We start from the raw sequence: 12212 nt of genomic DNA, 5'->3' as shown, positions 1-12212 counted from the left end.
ACCTCATGTAGCGACCATTTGAAGTTATGACGGTGCTGAAAAAAATAACTTTGTAACCAAGGTGCACATTTATGACCATTGCAGCATCTCTGTCGTGTGTTCATCATTACAGTCCTGTGCCTGACCTGTTTTTTTTTTTTCTCCCCCCCACTTTGCAGAGTGGTGAGATTGGAGAGGAAGGGATTAGAAGAGTAAGCAGGCACATAAGGGGAAATACACTTGGAGGTGGTGCAAGCGCATTCCTTTTGATGTGTATTTCCCGGTGTGTGCCTGCTTACTCCCTCCTAATCCCTTCCTCTACAGTGAATGTAAATACTAACATTTAATTCTCTTCTTGCTAATTATCCCAGCACAGGGGTGAGCATTCCAAAGGGTGGGGGAGTGGGGGGAAAGGAAAGCTGAAGTAAAATTGTAAGCATAGTCACATGATTTTCCACTTAGCGACTGTGTTAGCAGCTAACGAGGTGCCCCACACTAAGAGGCTGGGTTCATATCTTACATTAGACCAAAACTGGGTAGTTTGTGATCCAGTATGTTGGCAGTTCAAGCTGTTGTCTTAGCATGTGCAAACATGTTATGTGGTTACAACTGTTAGATTAGATTTAAGTTTAGTGTGCTGTTTGAACCTAGTGTATACGAGAGAGACTGAAGAGGGATTATGCAGGAGGGCACAACAATTGGGAAAGCAGATTAGGGGATTCATATCCTGCTCCATCTCCTGTCAGGGAACATAGCTTGTATAAGCTTGTGACTCCACTCTTGCTGCAGTTTCATTCTTAACCACATTTTGTAGGTAGAAAATGGTTTCAAGCTTTCGCCTCCCCCCCCCCCCGGTTATTAAATGGACTGAAGTTGGCAACCCTCTCACCATCCAGGCTTAATTAGCTAGGACATCATTTGAGGAACTAACTCTGAGATGGTGCCATCAAGGCAGGGCAACTTCCCCTAACACAAATAGGTTACAGGTAGTCTTCGTTTAGTGATCACATTTGGGACCAGCAACTCGGTTAGTGTTAGTTCTGTGACACTCACCATGCACTCTTTGAATGGAGAAGGGAGTCTGTCTGAGCCTCCTTTCTGTTATGCAACCAAGAAAGAAACAGGATGCAACTTGAGAAAAAGATGTATACTGACAAGTGAGATCTCAAGAGAGATGCTTTGACCCCACCCATGGCTTCATAACGTTCTCCCTTTTCCTCTCTGCAGTACGTCAGTGACAAATAAGCACAGTGGAGGGTGAAAAAGCCTTTTTTTTTTTTTTTTTTTGCAAATCTTGTTAAGATCTACAGAAGCTTTTCAGTAGGTGCCCGTTGGAGACTGCTGCTGTAGGGCATGGTGGTTTGATCATCTTCGAGCAGCATCTCAGCTGATTAGTGCCCCACACACTGTGGGACATTGTTCTTCCCTGGATGAAGTAGCAAGCTGTAAATCAACCTATTAGATCTCCGGAGGGCCTTCATGGGCTAATTGCAAAAACGGAGGCTTTCACAAACAGCTCACGACTAGAGTGGCTGGGAGGCGAGGAATACATCATTGTTCATGGCTGAGGAGTAGCCTGTTCATGGATGCTGGAACCTGCCAATCCCCATTCCTATATCACTTTTGGATTCTACCTATTCTTCAGTTTAAGAGAGACTTTCTTTTACAACAGATAAGTATTTCTCTTGGTATTTTCTTCATTTTTTTAGGACTATATAATTTTGGGAAGATTTGGTGATTTAAAATAATTAAACTATATTTAAACTTCACAAAAAGTGGGATAATTGACACAAGAAAGTTAAAAATGGAGAAAGGGGAAGATTTGTTTTTGAATTTTTAACGAATCTGCATGGTTAAAATATTGTTTTAATTAGATTTGGCTCTTCTGTAGGAAAGTCTTCTGTTTTGTTTGAAGTGACTTGCTAATTGGCTGGGATCATATATTGAAAGAACATAGTAATCTGTCTAGTCTATTTTTAGCGGAGACTTCTCTCTGCAAGTACCTGTAATTACAACTTTAAATGCACTAGAGGGAGTAAGCTCTCTGTTTGTATTCTTTTATTTTGTATTTTTAATCTTTTGATTTTTTTCCCAACATGGTAACAAGACCAAGAGTCCAGTTGGATGCTAGACAAGGCTTCTCAGAGCAGCCACTAGAGAAGGAAGAAAAAGAGGAGGAGGAAAAGGCAATTTCTTTCAGCTTACTTAAAGAAATAATTGATAAATTAGGATCTAAACTGGCTGTCATTGGAAGCTAATTGGATGCTAAATTTATGACCCTTGAAAAGAAGATGGAAGAAAGATTGGATAAGATGGATAATGTTGTAAAACAACTGTCTGGAGATATGAAACAAATATCTGGAGAAATAAAGCAAACTAATGACAGAGTGGAAATTTATTAAAATAAATCTGGAATCAGAGAGAGAGAATTTGAAAGAGGAGTAGACAATTTGGCTCTCTCGGAACTGAGGGAGAAAGAGTTCTGTCTGAAGTTTACAGCCATCCCAGAGGATCCAGATGAAGATATTAGGAGAAAGGTTGTTCAAGCACTGTCAGATTCTTTAGACTGGGAAGAAGATGATATTAATGAGATCAATACAGTCTGTTGGATTAATTCACATTATGCTACAACAAAACATGTTCCAGCAGATGTCTTAGTGCATTTTGTAAGAGAAAGGACAAGAGATCAAGTTTTACAACAGTATTTTAAATCATGATTGGAAATGGATAATGCAGATATGATCATTTTAAAAGAAATTCCTATTAGAATTTTACAGAAAATAAAATATATATTTTTTTGACTGAGGTATTAAAGCAGAAAATTCCATTTTGTTGGGAGAAGTTGGAGGGTGTAATTTCTAATTTTCAACGAAGAAGTTTGATTGAATACGGTTCAAAGGGCTAGAGGATTTTTGGAAAAATTTAAAGGAGATTTGGAAGAGGCTCAAATGGAAATTACAGAGAAGACTGAACAGGAATTACAACAGCAACAGGATCTGGAAAAAGAGGATTTGGAATTAGGAGCTACTGGCATAGACTTTTCTAAATTACTGGCTTAACTATGGACTATAAATTTTTAATGTGGAATATAAATGGGACAAATCCCCCCCCCCAAAAAGAAAAAAAGTTATTTCATTATTTTAAAAAACTAAAACAGGATATAATTTGCTTACAAGACACTGATATTAGAAACAAGGATATAAATTATTTGACTTGCAAAAATTTGTGAGAATAATTTATTTTGGCAGGACTAAAAAAAATTAATGGCATTGTCTTATAAGGGATGCGGTGGCGCTGCGGGTTAAACCGCTGAGCTGCTGAGCTTGCCGATCGGAAGGTCGGCGGTTCGAATCTGCGTGACGGGGTGAGCTCCCATTGTTAGTCCCAGCTCCTGCCAACCTAGCAGTTCGAAAACATGCAAATGTGAATAGATTAATAGGTACCGCTTCGGCGGGCAGGTAACGGCATTCTGTTTAGTCATGCCGGGCACATGACCACGGAACTGTCTACGGACAAACGCCAGCTCTTTGGCTTTGAAACGGAGATCAGCACCGCCCCCTAGAGTCGGACACGGCTGGACTTAATGTCAAGGGAAACCTTTTGTTTTTGTTGTTTATTCGTTTAGTCGCTTCCGACTCTTCATGACTTCATGGACCAGCCCACGCCAGAGCTTCCTGTCGGTCATCAACACCCCCAGCTCCCCCAGGGACGAGTCCGTCACCTCTAGAATATCATCCATCCATCTTGCCCTTGGTCGGCCCCTCTTCCTTTTGCCTTCCACTCTCCCTAGCATCAGCATCTTCTCCAGGGTGTCCTGTCTTCTCATTATGTGGCCAAAGTATTTCAGTTTTGCCTTTAATATCATTCCCTCAAGTGAGCAGTCTGGCTTTATTTCCTGGAGGATGGACTGGTTGGATCTTCTTGCAGTCCAAGGCACTCTCAGAATTTTCCTCCAACACCACAGTTCAAAAGCATCGATCTTCCTTCGCTCAGCCTTCCTTATGGTCCAGCTCTCGCAGCCATATGTTACTACAGGGAACACCATTGCTTTAACTATGCGGGCCTTTGTTGTCAGTGTGATGTCTCTGCTCTTAACTATTTTATCGAGATTGGTCATTGCTCTTCTCCCCAGGATTAAGCGTCTTCTGATTTCCTGACTGCAGTCAGCATCTCCAGTAATCTTTGCACCTAGGAATACAAAGTCTTTCACTGCTTCTACATTTTCTCCCTCTATTTGCCAGTTATCAATCAAGCTGGTTGCCATAATCTTGGTTTTTTTGAGGTTTAGCTGCAAACCAGCTTTTGCACTTTCTTCTTTCACCTTCATCATAAGGCTCCTCAGTTCCTCTTCACTTTCAGCCATCAAAGTGGTATCATCTGCATATCTGAGATTGTTAATGTTTCTTCCAGAGATTTTAACTCCAGCCTTGGATTCCTCAAGGCCAGCTTGTCGCATGATGTGTTCTGCATACAAGTTGAATAGGTAGGGTGAGAGTATACAGCCCTGCCGTACTCCTTTCCCAATCTTAAACCAGTCTGTTGTTCCGTGGTCTGTTCTTACTGTTGCTACTTGGTCGTTATACAGATTCTTCAGGAGGCATACAAGATGACTTGGTATCCCCATACCGCTAAGAACTTGCCACAATTTGTTATGGTCCACACAGTCAAAGGCTTTAGAATAGTCAATAAAACAGAAATAGATGTTTTTCTGAAACTCCCTGGCTTTTTCCATTATCCAGCGGATATTGGCAATTTGGTCTCTAGTTCCTCTGCCTTTTCTAAACCCAGCTTGTACATCTGGCAATTCTCGCTCCATGAACTGCTGAATTCTACCTTGCAGGATTTTGAGCATTACCTTACTGGCATGTGAAATGAGTGCCACTGTTCGATAGTTTGAGCATTCTTTAGTGTTTCCCTTTTTTGGTATGGGGATATAAGTTGATTTTTTCCAATCTGATGGCCATTCTTGTGTTTTCCAAATTTGCTGGCATATAGCATGCATTACCTTGACAGCATCATCTTGCAAGATTTTGAACAGTTCAGCTGGGATGCCGTCGTCTCCTGTTGCCTTGTTATTAGCAATGCTTCTTAAGGCCCACTCAACCTCACTCTTCAGGATGTCTGGCTCTAGCTCACCGACCACACTGTCAAAGCTATCCCCGATATTGTTATCCTTCCTATACAGGTTTTCTGTATATTCTTGCCACCTTTTCTTGATCTCTTCTTCTGTTAGGTCCTTGCCATCTTTGTTTTTGATCATACCCATTTTTGCCTGGAATTTACCTCCAATGTTTCTAATTTTCTGGAAGAGGTCTCTTGTCCTTCCTATTCTATTGTCTTCTTCCACTTCCGCGCATTGCTTGTTTAAAAATAATTCCTTATCTCTTCTGGCTAACCTCTGGAATTTTGCATTTAATTGGGCATATCTCCCCCTATCACTGTTGCCTTTTGCTTTCCTTCTTTCTTGGGCTACTTCTAGTGTCTCAGCAGACAGCCATTTTGCCTTCTTGGTTTTCTCTTTCTTTGGGATGTATTTTGTTGCCGCCTCCTGAACAATGCTGCCAACTTCTGTCCATCGTTCTTCCGGGACCCTATCTACTAAGTCCAGTCCCTTAAATCTATTCTTCACCTCCACTGCATATTCCTTAGGAATATTAGTGAGCTCATATCTAGCTGATCTGTGGGTCTTCCCTAATCTCTTTAGTCTGATCCTAAATTGTGCAAGAAGAAGTTCGTGATCTGAACTACAGTCAGCTCCAGGCCTTGTTTTTACTGACTGTACAGATGTCCGCCACCTTTGGCTGCAAAGGATGTAATCAATCTGATTTCGGTGTTGTCCATCTGGTGAAGTCCATGTATAAAGCCGTCTCTTAGGTTGTTGGAAGAGAGTGTTTGTTATGCAGAGTGAATTGTCTTGGCAAAATTCTATCAGCCTGTGTCCTGCTTCGTTTTGTTCTCCCAGGCCATACTTACCTGTAATTCGAGGTGTCATTTGACTGCCCACCTTAGCATTCCAGTCTCCTGTGATGAAAATAACATCTCTTTTAGGCGTGTTGTCCAGTAGGTGCTGCAGATCCTCATAGAACTGCTCTACTTCAGCTTCTTCAGCATTTGTGGTTGGGGCGTATATTTGGATCACTGTGATGTTAGATGGCTTGCCCTGAATTCGAATTGAGATCATTCTGTCATTTTTTGGGTTGTATCCAAGCACTGCTTTAGCCACTTTACTATTAATTATGAAGGCTACTCCATTTCTTCTGTGGTCCTCTTGTCCGCAGTAGTAGATCTGGTGGTCATTTGATGTGAAGTGGCCCATTCCAGTCCATTTCAGTTCACTGACGCCCAGAATGTCTATCTTTAATCTTGACATCTCACCAATAACCACATCCAATTTGCCCTGGCTCATAGATCTTACATTCCAGGTTCCGATGGTGTGTTGATCCTTAGAACATCGGATTCGCCGTTCACCACCAGCACCGTCGGCCGCTAGCCGTCCTTTCGGCTTTGAGCTAGCTGCGTCATCACGTCTGGGGCTAGTTGAGCTCATCCTCTGTTCCTCCCCAGTAGCATTTTGACCATCTTCCGACCTGGGGGTCTCATCTTCCGATGGTATACCGACATATCTCTGGTTGTACTGATCCATTTAGTTTTCACGGCAAGAATACTGAGGTGGGTTGCCATTACCTTCCCCAGGGATCGCATTTAGTCTGACCTCTCTGTCATGACCTTCCCGTCTTGGGTGGCCCTTCATGGTTTAGCTCATGGCATCATTGAGGTGCTCAAGCTCCAGCACCACGACAAGGTAACGATCCTTTGCTGAAGGGGAAACCTTTACCTTTACCTTATATGTTAACCCCCAACTAAAACCACCTTATATTGACTGATCATCATGGCAGATTTGTGGGGGTGGAAATTGAATTACAGGGATTTAAAACTTTTGTTTTGGGACTTTATTCTCCAAATGAAGATAAAGGGAATTTTTATAAGATACTTATGCTCAACTGTCAGGTTTTTCATATGAAAATTGGTGTTTGATGGGAGATTGGAATGGCATGGTCTCCCCACAGTACATCAGTACATCAGAGAAGAAAATTAAAAGTAATCAAGGTAAATTACCAAATAATTTTTTTGACTTGATGGACAATTTAGCTTTAATTAATATATGGAGACAGAAAAATGGTAATTCCAGAGAATGTACTTATTTTTCAGAAAGGCATAGATGATTTTCAAGAATAGATATGATGTGGATCTCAAAAAATTTGGCTACTAAGACTTCTAAAGTTGAGATTTTACTAAAGACTTTCTGAGTTTGATTCTTAAAAGGAAGTCTATCACTTAGAGATGGAGACTAAATGAAACATTATTTAAAAAAACTGGATAGTGAAAGATTGTAAACAATTTGACAGAATTCTTTGAAACTAATTTAAATAAAGGCGTGGACTTAAGGACAGTTCGGGATACAAGTAAAGCCTTTATTAGAGGGTATTTCATACAAAGTAATATTGAATTAAAAAAAAAAGCACAGGAGAAAATGCAGGCTACTTGCAGAAAAAGAGAAAAGGAAAAATTAAATCGCCAGCAAAAAGACATATTTTATATCAAACTTTTACAACAACAGCTATCAATGTTGACAGTAAGAGAAATGGAAACTAAAATGAACTATGCTAAGCAAAAGAATTTTGGATATGCAAAGAAACGAGGGAAATAGGAAGGAATTAAGGAAGGAAAAAGAAAAGATGTTTTTAAAGCTTCAAGAGGGAGACAAATAATGTGACTATACAAAAAAATTTCCATCAGTATTACTTCAGTTTATATAAAGGACAGGATATTTCCTCAGAAAAAAACAGATGACTATCTACCCTAAGAGTGCAAAATTTACCATGGCTTAGAGACATACAAAGACAGATTATGAAGGGTCCTGTAACAATAATGGAACTTTCTGAGGCTATACAAAAGATTAAACCAGGAAAAGCACCTGGAGCAGATGAATTACCAGGCTCTTATTGTAGATGCTTTGAAGATGAGATTTTACAATCTCTTCAGAATACAATGAACTTTATTCTACAAGGTGATGGGATGCCAGAGTCGTGGAAAGAAGCTAATATTGCTTTAATACCCAAGGAGGGACACGATTTAAGTTTTAAAATTATAGACCGATATCACTATTGAATAGTAATTATAAGTTATTTACAACAATTTTGGCAAATAGACTGAAAATGGTTTTACAAGAACTTATACATGAAGATCAGTGTGGATTTTTACCCAAAAGATAATTAAAATAGAAGGTTAGAACAGTATTGGATATTATAGAGTATCTGGAACAGCATAATGAAGAACAAGCGGCATTCATTTTTTTGGATGCAGAGAAAGCATTTGAAATCTTAACTAGCTCTTTTTATTCAACGTTTTAGAGTATATGGACTTTGAAGAGAATTTTATAAAATGGGTATACACTACAGAAAGGACAAATCATCCTTAATGGAGATTTAACAAAACCATGTGAGATTCAAAAGGGGACAAGACAAGGTTGTCCATTATCCCCACTTTTGTTTATATTGGTTTTGGAAGTTTTGAACAGAGATATAAGGCAAGATGAGGGGATAATGTGTATAAAAATTTAAAAAGACATAAAGTGAGCACCTTTGTAGACAACCTTATGTTGATGTTGGAGAACCCCCTGAAAGGAATAGAATTACTAATGAGAAAACTAAAAGAATTTGGTGCATTAGCTGGTTTTAAGATTAATAAACAAAAGAAAAAGATGTTAACAAAAATATGAAAACATGAGATCAAACAGAATTGATGAATAAAACAGGTTTTAAAATTGAGAAAAAAGTAAAATGTTTGGGTGTTAATCTGCCAAATATGAATTGTAAGTTGTTTCAAATGAATTATGTTAAGATGTGGAATGAAATTTAAAAAGACATGGTAAAATGGGAGAAATTATATCTGTCATTGCTGGGAAGAATTTCTGGGATAAAAATGAATGTTTTACCTAGAATGTTATTTTTGTTTCAGACAATACCTATTTTGACAACAGATTTACCATTTAAACAATGGCAGAAAGACATCTAAATTTATTTGGCAAGGTAAAAAAACGTGAGATAAATACAAGGTGTTGCAAGATGCTAAAGAAAGAGGTGGTTTAGCTTTACCCAATTTGAAATTGTATTTTGCAGCTTGCTGTTTGGTTTGCATGAAAGAATGGGTGATGCTGAGAAATAGGTCATTGGACTTAGAAGTACATGATTTGAGATTTGGGTGGCACAGCTATTTATGGTATGATAAAGTTAAGGTTAATGTAGATTTAAAAAATTGTTTTATCAGACGTGCCATCCTGAGAATTTGGAATAGATATAAACTTAGAATCTGTCCAAAATTACCTCTATGGTTACCACCACAGGTACCATATTACAGAAGAGAAATAGCACCTAAGCAGAAATGGTTAACTTATGATGATATATTAGATTACCCACAGCCAGAATTAAAAATAAAATCATGAGAAGATTTGACAGCAGAAGGATATATCTGCCAATGGTTTTCACATGTACAATTAAGAGAAAGATTTAAAGTTGATAAAAAGTTTTTTTTTTTTAACACAATAAAACTGATTTTGAAATTGAGTTATGTATAAGCTTTTGTTGAGACTTGAAACTGAGGATGAACAAGTGAAAGATTGTATGATAAAGTGGGCTAAAAACGTTAGGTACAATATACAAATGGAACAATGGAAAAACATGTGGACAAAAGGGCTGAAATTTACATTATGTAAATTACCTTACCTTACTTTACATTACCTTAATTTTTATAAAATGACATTTCAATGGTATTTATCACCAGAAAGATTGTCAAAAATGTATAATGGGACTTCAAATATCTGTTGGAAATGTGAACAAGAAGGGACTTTTTATCCTCTTTGGTGGACAGGTAAAAAAGCTAAAGAAGTTTGGACTCAAATACATATATTAATCAAGAAGATTTTAAAGATTAATATACAAACAAAAGCAGAGATATTTCTTTTGGGACCGATTGATAAACATTTGGAAAAATCATATGGAACTTTGTTTTTATATAGGATAACCGCAGCAAGATTTTTATATGCTCAAAGGTGAAAAGATTCGATCTTACCTACAGTGAAAGAAGGCATGGTGAAGTTGATGGAGTTGGCTGAGATGGTGAAATTGACAGCTTTGATTAAAGACAGTGACTAATTTTCTGGCGAATTGGAAGCCCCTTTTGGGCTTTTTGCATGAAACAGAAAAGAATGAAATTGTGATATATGGATTTAATGATTAATTGTGAGGTGACTGGCATTACAGCCTTAATACATTACTCCACAGTACAAGCCATTAGGATATACGTGAGTAATTTTATTAAGGAGACAACAACAGGCTGGAATTCAAATATCTGTTATAAAAGAAGTTGGGAGTTATTCCTTTTTCTAATTCTGTTCTTTTTTTCTGCACTTGTTTTCCTTCTTTTTATTAGTTTCTGTTAGCATTTTATCACTTTAAAATTTAATAAAGTTATTGTTTAAAAAAAGATGTGCCTTACCATCAAGAGACCTATCTTTTTGGTAGACAGAAAAGGGTTCCCTGTTGGCTCTCTGTGTTGCTCCATGACGATGGATGGGTGCAGTCAGGCTCCATCTCCATGTTTAGAACCTCTAATTATGCATTGTACTCACCAAGCTTTTAACTGTTAGATAAATTTAATATTTATTGTCAATTTCAATATGTGTTAAATTTTTATATCCAGTTTCTACATTTCATTAGCTGCATTGGGTGCTTACCATAGTACTTAGAAGGGGTAATAAATCAATAAATAAAAGTTGCAGTGGAACTAATACGCTGTGGGCGTTTTATGTTGAGCATCTTAATCAACTCCAAAGGACCCCACAAAATACATCAAAAGAAAGTAGATTTGGGATGCTTGCAATAAAAAGCTTTTCCATGTTACAAGGAACAGGTTTTTGTTTGTTTGTTTTGTTTTTTTCAGTGATCTGTATAAAAGCCAAGTTCATCATGTGGTCTTCAAGACCCAGGATCAGTGTTTAGTGCATTTGCAGAAAGGCTGAGCAAGTGTAACCTGCTTTCAACTCAGTCCTTGGGAGCACAGATTGCTCGCTGGCGTGACTGGTGAAGAAGTTGTACTACATGAAAGCAAAGGTGGAGCTTAATCTGTAGAGAGCTGAGGACATTGTTAACCACCATTCTCAATATTTTTGTTAAAGATTTGGATTTTAACAGGCTTAAGTCTATGACTTGTCTGGTGGATTAAATGAGTAAAGAGCAATCTTATATGAGGATGGCAGAATGGGAAGCTCCATTTCTTTAGCTGCTGTCCTACATCAGTGTCTCTAAAATCCCAGGGGATGCCTCACCTATCTATCTAATCTTAGGTATTTATGGCACGTCAATCACAGCTCAATCTTCTGGCTGCTTGTGTGGCTGGTGCTTGGCTATATCAACATTCAAATATTGAAAGAATGGTAGGAATCTAAATTGTATTATGGCTGGTGGGCAATGGAAAATGGTATGCAAGTTATCACTGAAGGGTCGGTAAAACAAGTGTTTAAAATATTTTTTAGACTTGGGTCAGTTCCTAAAATCCTGTGAAGAAAATTACTCAGGGGATGAAGGAGACAGCCTGCATGTCCAGCAGTTCCACTTGGTTTTCCAAGGACAGGTGGGAGATACTACATCTGCCAGGAGAGAATGGTGCTTTGCATACTGATCACAAATCTTCTGTTGAATGGACTTAGGATAGCAAGGCACGTGTGTGAGAATGTGGAGAGTGCAAGGGAGCTACACTGCATTTGCAGCCAATGTGACTGATGTAGTGGTGACCCACTCACTCTTCAGCATCCACAGAAGTTCAAAACCATCAGCAAAATAATATTTAAATCAAAACAATTAAATAGCAGATCAGTATGCCTTTACAAAAGCAGCCGCTGTTACATTTAGACTCACACAATCACAAAGTTAGAAGGGGCCATTAAAGGGAGTCCAACCCCCTGCCCAGTGCAGGAATCTCAGTTAAAGCATCTCAGACAGAGAAGAGGGCTGTCCAAATCTCTGCCTGAATGCATCCAGTGATCCCTGCTCACTGTCTCTCCAAGTCAATGGTCCTATTGTTACACATATTTTTCTAACTTGCAAAATCAGGTTTCAAATCCTGTACTTTAAATTTGTTTTATATTTATTTAGTTATTTAGTTATTTATTTGCCTAC

The sequence above is a fragment of the Candoia aspera genome, chromosome 11, assembly GCF_035149785.1.
Source record: "Candoia aspera isolate rCanAsp1 chromosome 11, rCanAsp1.hap2, whole genome shotgun sequence".
NCBI classification, from domain to species: domain Eukaryota; kingdom Metazoa; phylum Chordata; class Lepidosauria; order Squamata; family Boidae; genus Candoia; species Candoia aspera.
This window is presented reverse-complemented; position numbering follows the sequence as displayed.